The sequence below is a fragment of the Apis dorsata genome, unplaced genomic scaffold (assembly GCF_000469605.1).
Source record: "Apis dorsata unplaced genomic scaffold, Apis dorsata 1.3 scaffold_215, whole genome shotgun sequence".
Classification (NCBI taxonomy): Eukaryota; Metazoa; Arthropoda; class Insecta; order Hymenoptera; family Apidae; genus Apis; species Apis dorsata.
The window spans coordinates 161,781-171,243 of NW_006263498.1; the positions used below are offsets into that span (position 1 = coordinate 161,781).

The 9,463-nt window shown below is 37.7% G+C and overlaps 1 long non-coding RNA gene across 1 annotated transcript in view; it reads right to left on the reverse strand.

The window, feature by feature from the left end:
• Nucleotides 1–4,407, reverse strand: part of LOC102672803 — a 6,841-nt gene extending 2,434 nt beyond the window's left edge. The window contains exons 1-2 of the long non-coding RNA XR_421705.2: nucleotides 4,395–4,407; nucleotides 1,164–1,167 (exon numbers count right to left, since the gene is read on the reverse strand). This is a non-coding gene — a long non-coding RNA (uncharacterized LOC102672803). The remainder of the gene's footprint in view (nucleotides 1–1,163; nucleotides 1,168–4,394) is intronic.
• Between the last annotated feature and the right edge of the window lie 5,056 nt (nucleotides 4,408–9,463).

The window sequence follows — 9,463 nt, forward strand, 5'->3', positions numbered from 1 at the left end:
CGGTTATCCCTCGATTTGGATCGAAAGCGATCCAACGTTTTTTGTGGCTTTTCTGATTCTTTCGAACGGCGATGATGATGGATCAACCCGATCCATCGGGACTCGATCGAAGGGACCCCCCGTTCCTTACATCTCTAAAGGCCTTTTGTTCCTCGTTTCACTTTTAAATGGACCGTGTAAGGTGTTGTTAAGGGAGAGCGAAGGTGTGAGAGGGAGAGTTTTTGTTTCGCGGGGGAATGAAAAGGATGTGTTTTTTTTTTTTTTTTTCCTCTCTCTTGATCGTGAGCCGCTTCGTGGGCCGCTTGCCAGGAGGTCTTCATCTCTCGTGGAGGAATCCTCCAGGTTTGAAGTCAGGGGGGATGTGCGCACGAGAGAAATTTTTATGGAAAAAGGTATTTCATTTTAGGTCTAGAATTTTTTTTTTTAATAGAATTTTAATACGATTACTTAATATCTTTTAAATCATAAACGCAAAGAATTAATTATTATCCTTTTGTTTGTAAATATATCTAATTAAAATAAATATTTCAGATGAAACGAGATTTCAACCGAAGAAATTTAATACACATTAATTTTTATAATACAATCGGAAGAACATCGTGCATCCCATTTCCAAACGAATTGTCCAAACGAAATGTATGAAAAAAATCATGGATGAAAGAAACAGGTATATTGGGGTTGATTGCTTAGAAATCGGCTACCGAACTCGTCGAATAATTTAACTACTAATTATACGTGCTGTCAGTCGCGCGGATCGACGAGAAGCGACAGGAGGTCGCGTTTCCGCTATTCCAGATACCAAAAGGCGGTCCCACAGACGTTTTCTCATTAAATTCATTATAGAGCGACGAGCAATCTACGAGATCCGAACGAGTGGCTTTCGCCGGTTTGCCTTAAATCACTTAACCGGAATGTAAATCGGCCGTCCACCACCTCACGGCTTCATTAGCGTAGCTTAGCAGTTGGAATTTCGAGCCTCGAAGAGGTTCCTCTTCCTCCTCCTCCTCCTCTTCCTCCTCCTCCTCTTCCTCCTCCTCCTTCTCCCTTCTCCTCGTGATCCTCTTCACCGTAGCCAAGTCGACGCACGTCTACTTCCGGTCGACGATTTTACCTCAACGCGATGCGTTTCATAAAACCGAGGATCGCTCGTCGAATCGTTTCACTTCCCTTCTAAAAGGATTAATTACTTTCGAGATCGCGTGGCAATGAAAAGGGAGACGTTGGGAATGGATGGTTCAAGTGGTATCGCGTTAGATCGGGGCTCAACCTTCCAACGTGGAAAATGTGGAAGGGAATGGAGGTAATCACAGGGATATTTATAATGTATCAACGTTCTTTAAATATTTGAGATTATTAACGTTTTATTTCTCTTTATTTTTTAATTTTAGGTAGTTATGAGGTATTTTAGAAAAATTTAAATTTGTATTTGTATATAAATAGTTGACTTTAAGTTATCGTTTGGAATCGTTGAGGAAATAGGTGTGTTACTCGAAAGACAAATTTGTGGTGATTTGAAATGATACTACAAAGAGTTAAACTTAAAAAAATTAATATAACATTCTGAATTTATCATCCTCTTTCGTCAAACCAAATCAAACCGGATCCAATCCAAAGGTACTTTGTAATTAAACTTTACCTTTATATAATCCAATAATTTATAAAAATTTTCACTTTCATTTTATATCAAACGAAGTCAAACGAAGTCAAACCAGATCCAACCCAAAACTTACACACAATTACTAATTATGAATAACTCAAAAAAATCAATATACCATTCTGCATTACTATCTTCTTTCATCACACTATCAAACCAAATCAAACTAGATCCAATCCAAAGCTACTTTGTTATTTTCACTTTCATCTTATATCAAACGAAGTCAAACCAGATCCAACCCAAAACTTACACACAATTACTAATTATGAATAACTCAAAAAAATCAATATACCATTCTGCATTACTATCTTCTTTCATCACACTATCAAACCAAATCAAACTAGATCCAATCCAAAGCTACTTTGTAATTTTCACTTTCATCTTATATCAAACGAAGTCAAACCAGATCCAACCCAAAACTTACACACAATTACTAATTATGAATAACTCAAAAAAATCAATATACCATTCTGCATTTACCATCCTCTTTCATCACACCATCAAACCAAGTCAAACCAGATTCAATCCAAAGCTACTTTGTAATTAGATTAGACTTTACCTTTCCAAGATTCGTACATCATTCACTTACTTTATCTTCACGATATACCCCGTCAATTTGCCTATTATAAAGTTATTAAAATTGAATAATTTCCAAACATCCACGCAAATCATCTTAACCACCCCCAACCAACATTTCATCGAGTCGAATCAATCTTCTTCTCTTCGTCACGAGTACCGAGAAACCTGACCTACGTCGATAGAGCGTTTCTCGAGGATCGACGAGGCTTGGCAAGCCCATTGGCAAAGTATTTTCAATCATCACCCTACCAGAAACGAGTCGTCAACCGCGATTTAACAAAGCGGCGCCCCTTTTGCTCGCGTAATTCCTTGATTGGCGCTTCGCGGTGGCTCGAATGCGCATTTTACACAACCGATTCGATCACGATCCCGCCCCCTCTATAATTAATCGTTCATCATTGTTCACGAACGCGGCCTCGTCGTTCCGCCATCCAACACTCGAGAATCGGGCTTCTCCTTTTCCTTCCCACCTTATTCCGCTCCTTTGGTTTTTCTCCCCGTCGCCTCTCGCGCGACACGCACCCGGCAGAAATTACATCGGCAGATTTTAGAAACGAGGTGTATAGGGTGGTCCATAATTTTGAGATTGTCTGATATTCAATATTGTTGTTCTGAATTGTTGTCCTTCTTTGATTTTTCTTTAATTCTACAATCGCAGGAATTTCTAATTTCTTCGAATTTCTAAATTTGTTACTTAAAACTGTTAACTTTTTAAAATTGATTTCTAAATATCTGATTATTCGTAGATCCATCCCCTGAAGTTTTCGAGCATGCATTCAACCCTGAATCACCCTGTATAAAATAGAGTAGGTCGGGTTCTTATGCAAAGACCTCGTTCTCTTTTTTTCTCTCTTTCTCTCTCTCTCTCTCTCTCTCTCCCTTTTTCTCCTCTTTCCTTTTTTCTCTGATTTTTTAATCGATGCGGTGAAAAGGAGTGGAATAACGAGATAGCGTAAGCAAGTGAAATCCATCCTTAATTAGGTGGAGGATTTTTGTAAAAGAAATCTTGGAAGAGACCATTTGCCGGTAATTAAGATTTCCTCGTTTCAACTTTGGCGTTGAAAATTATGCAAATGTGAAGATTTCATGAGAGTAGAGTCCCTTCCCTTCCCTCCTTGATATGGAAAATGTAGATTCAAACATTCTGTAAACACTCGATCTCTGAAGAAATATAAACAGTATTCAAAGGCACATTAAAATTATATACGAAACTTCTTTTATCTCTCGTATCAAAGACAGAATCCTTTTCCTTCTATCTAAAGACCATCCTTTTCACATCTTGGACACAAACACGTCCCTGTTCTCTCGTCCATTCAATCTAATCGAATATTTCAATCTACACTTGCTAAGTAAAATCATAAAACCTTGCCTGTTCTACTTTCACGCAAAAATCAAGAATCGTCGATTTTTCACATCACATTTTTCACTCTTTATCTCGAATAATCTACGCAATCCACTCGAACGCGATTAACCCAGTTCAAAAAGATCCGATTGGCGCACCACTTAATTCCCTAAACAACCAGGCGGGAAACGACTAGATATCCGCACGGTGCCGTAATAATTCCCTAGGCATACTCGACGAATTATCGCCTAATCTCGGTCCAAAGCAAGCCGGCCGGCGGATTGTTTGCCCTGCAATTATTTCGAGCAGCCGGCCGATCCTTCCTCCCTCGGTTGTTTATGCGAGTCAATCGTTCCTGTTCCCTGTAACCGCGCCTCGTAACTGTGCAAACATTTGCAAGCGTAAGCGCGCTTTGCCGCCCGTGAACCGTCGATGATATCCGCAAAGCAAGGAATTCGTTAATCGAGGGTGTTCAAGTTAATTTCTTAAACGAAGATCTCAATTCGTGAGCTACAAATTTCCAAAATTCTGGAAGGTTTTTGATTTCGTAATTTCGATATACAATTACAATTATTTGTCCGAATTTTTTTGAACCGAAGATTTTCCTCGACTCAAAATTGTAAACTTTGAATAATCGAAATAGATCCACGATTAAATTTGCCAAATTTTGATCTCGTTCGAAAGAAGAGTTTTACTTCGAAAAAAAGTGTAATAAAGAGCATAAATCTTGCTTGGAAAATTATCGTGTATAAGAATTTGATACGACAGAGAGAGAAAGAGAAAGAGAAAGAGAGAGAGAGAGAGAGAGTAAAGAGGAACTTGTTGCCTCCTCCCTCCTTGCTCTCTCATTGAAGCTAACAGGTAGTAGAATTCCTTTTTTTTTTCTTTTTTCTTTTTTTTTTTCGACGCTGGCAAGATACACCCGCCGGATAAAACGAAGAAGCTTTGTTGCCGGGAATTCCAGGTCATCGAGAAGGTTGCGCGTCGGTTTCGGTGTATGTAAATTAGCCGGTGGTCTATTCACACCCGTACACCTGGTCGTGGCCTCCCGCTGCACGGATGCTCATACGTGGACGCCTTCCAGCGTCTTCTTTTATCCCGCGCCTTTTTCTTTATCACGCGATACGATTTTCCGCCTCGCGACCATTTCTTTCCTTTCCTTTCCTCCCTTTTCCCTCCTCCCCTTCAAGAGAACATTAGTGTGTTCTTTTTCGAGAAAGATTGTGGCACGATGATAATTTCCACAGGGCGGAAATTAAATTAATTAAAACGATTGTTGAGGAGGTTTAAGAAGGTTCATTATCATTATCGCTTTAAGAGAATATATATTTAGATAAGAAATTTACGAGGTATGTACTTTTTCTTTCTTTAATTATTAAGGGAAGGCCCCTTAATTATTGAAATTTATTAAGATTAAATATAATTTTTAGTAGTAAGTGAGAGCTGTTGCATTTGGGAGGGAAGAAGGAAATGAAAAAGTGTAAGGAACGTAAATTGCAGTAATTGGGAGGAAATAATTAAAAATTAAATATGTTTGGAATATCAATGTTTATTACATATATAAAAAATATACGTATATACAAATATACAATATGAAATTAAACGACACGCATCGATATTATACTTTACATCGATATACGTATATTTGATATTATTCAAGTTAGCCATATTAAGTAAAAAGAATTCGTTTAATCGAAGAAAAATTCACATTCAGAGGAATTTTGATCTCTTGAGCATGGACAGGTATCATTCTCCTCGGGAACGAGAATTAATTCCATCGATCGTATCGGGCGAAATCTATCGCCTGTTAGGTGGGCCCTGTTCCACACACTTGGATCGCATTCGATACCGATCCAAGATTGTGTACAACACAGTATCGATGCTGTTGCATTGTGCAGCTGCATTCCACGCGAGCGAAGGTCTCTTCAAGTCGGTCTCTCCATTCTCCTCTGTTTCCTTTCGTACTTTCGGCCCTCGTATCTTAATTCGGTATCCATTTAAATGGAAATTAATGCCTCGATAAAAAGAGAGAGAGAGAGAGAGAGAGAAATTTCGATCGTGGAATTTTATTAATCGTTCAGATTAATCCTTTTTTTTTTAGCATCAGTGGAAGTCTCGCGTTATTCCAACAGGCGGATTAACAGGCCTCGAGAAAATTGGAGTGATAGAAGACGCGGTTTATACAATTCACGAGGGAAATTTAAAAAATGAAGAAAGGGAGATTTTATTTAGAAAATTTTATATTTTTTGATTTTTCAAAATTACTTTTTGAATTAATATTTTTAACTTATATAGTCGCTATATTATGATAGAGAATAAATCATTTTCGCGTATTTTTATCAAAATTTCAATGAAAATTTTTACATTTTTTGTTTTTTTCTTTTTTTTTTTTCTTTTTAAATTGTCGACTCGATTATTGATCGTTCTGTCGCGTAAACGATCGATTGTCGAGTCGATTAACCACGAATCGACATCGCGACGCAATGAGTCATCCTCGAAGGATCGTTTCGCCGAGGGATGAAGGAGTGGAAAGAGGGATTGATGCCTCGCACGTGACTGTCCATCAAACTGACTTAGTTAATCCGGAATAACGTATAATGAAAATGAGATTTATAAAATTAGAAGATAAAGTTAAAATCAAAGGATAAAAACTGTCCTGTTTATGTATATATTTTAAAATTCTTGGTAGAATAAGATTAATAAAAAAAAGGTTCGCTCTGCATTATAGCTTCCAAAAAAGAAAAAAAAAAAAAGAAACGCGTGCATAATTCATGCGATGAAAATTCTATATCTTTTCAAAATGATTCTATAAACTTTTTTTTTCTTTTTTTTGATTATGAAAGCAACCCCTTTCGTGAAAAGAACAGCTCGTAAAACCAAACTTTTGTTTCGTTATATCCAACCACATATCAACGGCTGAGCCGATCTGTGGGATCCAGATAACAGTTATGAATCGTCATTCATCGAATTCGAAACGCTTCTTCCCCTATCCCCTAGTTTTATCATCCTCCAACACACGAAGACTACTATTTTTCCAATCGAGTACAATTTTCCTACTCTTTCTTTCTCGTCCCATTCAACTTCCAAAGAAACCAACAACTTCCTTTCAAATTCAAATTTTAATGATTCTTTCTCGAAGTATCATTTCTCCCATTAAACATTGTTTTCAACCCTCAACCAATACAACCTTCCTTACTTTGCCCATTACTTTTAACCGGATCAGACCCTTTTCAAAAAAGAATCACTTTCCAACATCTCAACCCGATCCCAATTCCAATATTTTCTCCTCTGAGAAAAAAAAAGAAAAAAATAAATAAAACCTCCCTCAACGGGAATATCTCACCCAGTTTTCTTACAAATTCTCGATCCTCTCGAACAAACGACTCTAAACGACACAAAGAAATTAGTTCTTCCTCCCGAGAATAATTTTCACCACGGCGCTTGCAACAAAACCTTCCATCGTTCTACCATTTTCTCGCTACCCATCTCCTCTCCCCCTGTTCCATTAGCGGCTGGAAAAAGGACCTCTCCCTCTCCCTCTCCCTCTCTCCTCCTCCCTTCCTCCTTTTCTCTCTCTCTCTCTCTCTCTCTCTCTCGCGAAGAACAGAAGAACCGCGCCTTGGAGGGAACGCGGAATGGGAACTTTCTCCTCCTTGGTCTCGGTGTCTTCCTTTCTTTCGTCGATGTAATCGCGTAAACGCGTATCCGTTTTGTAGTGGTCGGCCACCTGGGAGCGATCGAACGTCGAACAATCGTAGCGCAGAGTCACGATCGGCTCCGAGCGAGAAGAGAATGAACGAGACGGTAGAAAAGGATCGAGGCGAGGAGGGATGGAGAGGAGAGGGAGGAGAGAAAGAGAGACAGAGAGAGAGAAAGAGATGGAGAAGGGGGTGGCTGTCATTATAGGCGAAGGGAGGAGCACGAAACGAGGCCGCGCTAAAGAAACTCGTAGGATGACGATCGAATCCAGCGTTTAACGATACTCGATTGTCGGAGATTCCGGCTTGGAAATTGGCCGGCAAGACCACCTGTACTGCTTGCACCGTATGCTATAGCGGTTCCAGGCTGCGCTCGAGCCGCCGGAAGCTGACTGACACTCTCGAGGATCGATCGAACGGAAACGATTAATTTATTTTTCTCTTTTGAAGTTCTATTTTTTTTTTCTTTTCTTTAAGTTGGATACAAAACTTTGTGCATTCTTCTCTATTCTAACAAAGTGTCAAATATCTTTTCGAAAGATTTTAAGAAAAGAATTAGTTATTAACATTATCTTATCCATTATTCGTTATTCGATAATTTTAATTGTTACAAAAAAGAAAATATTTTTCGATCTTAAAAAATATTAGAGAAAAATATTGTTCAGTTTAATAAATGCACGAGTGCGCACGCGAGTCTTCGTTATCGATCCAATCTTTCGATTCCAGAGTGTCGATCGCGCGACCGGTTAAACAATCGGCGATCTCCAGCGGTGATCCTCCGTTAATTTAGCAGCGATGATTCCTCTGATCGGCTATCGGTATTACCAAGACGATTACGCGGTGTTGCCTCGTACCAGAAACAGAAGCTCATTTTCGCAGGGTCCAACAATAGAGGACGGGTGGAACGTGACCAGCGAGACTGGCCGAAACGATTGGTCTGCGTTTCACCGCGGGCCGAGCGTCGAATTATCGGCCGACGAATTTGATTACGGCTTCTGAAGATGCTGTGGAGATGGGTGACGAGGCAACAAGCATTGTAGATCGTTTAATAACTCCCAGTGGGTGTCTAGCGGAGGCCACCGGTGTTATTCGCCGTCCAGAGGCATTCATTCCACCGTTGGAATCCGAAAATCGACGGCACCGCTTCAAAGGATCGGCTTGCCGTTCGAAATCGATCGATTCACGGATCTAATTCGAGTGGAATCGGCGCGATTGGTCATTGCAGAGGTAACGTTATTTTTAATTAATATAAGTTTTTTCTTGTGGATTAAGAAAGGATAAAATAAAGAATTTTAAGATCATAAGAGCATGGTATATGGATTATGCCATGCTCATATGAAATATTTTTACATTTTACATTTTTTATTTGAACTATTCGTTACTAAATATTCATTTAATTTTAATTAATTTCAGATGATTACCTGTGCTGCTAGGATATATCGGGTTTTCCATGTAACTTTATCATTTGGAATATTTCGTTTGTTTTTGTGATTATTAAAAAATAGTTTAGACAAAAGATGAATGACTTCAAATTTATTTTTTTAAATAGGATAATATATTTTTTAATGTATAAGTGAATGCAATTATATGTTATATTCTATTATAATTCTATATATGTTATAAAAAAATTATCGAACTATTATTAGACAAAAATTAATAGTTTCGGGAATATTTAATCATTATTGAATATTTCATGAACTAAGAATTTCTCGACTTATATAGTTTGATAATTTTTTATAGAAAATTTTAAGATGCATTCACTTATTATTGAAAGATATATTATTCCATTTCAAAAAACAAAGTTGATTGTCATATATTCTTTATGCGTTAAGCTACAAAAAAATAAAATATAGCCTCCTTGAAACAAATTAATTTTTATTAGAAGTATTTTTTAATATTATCAAAAACAAACCAAATATTTCAAATATAAAGTTACGTGAGACACCTGCTATATACCACAATAAACTACAAAGATGCAACAGAAAAAGGTAAGTATAAAAAAGGTAAGTATAATTAGATTTAAGTAAACTGTTGAAAAAACGATAAAAAAAAAAAAAAAGCTACGAGAGGTAAGTATAAAGAAGGTAAGTATATCACAGGTAAGTATATAAAATTTATAAAAAAATATCGCGTGCCACCTCCTTAGATATCATATTCTCCTAATGAAAAGTCGAAAATTTTAGCCAGAAT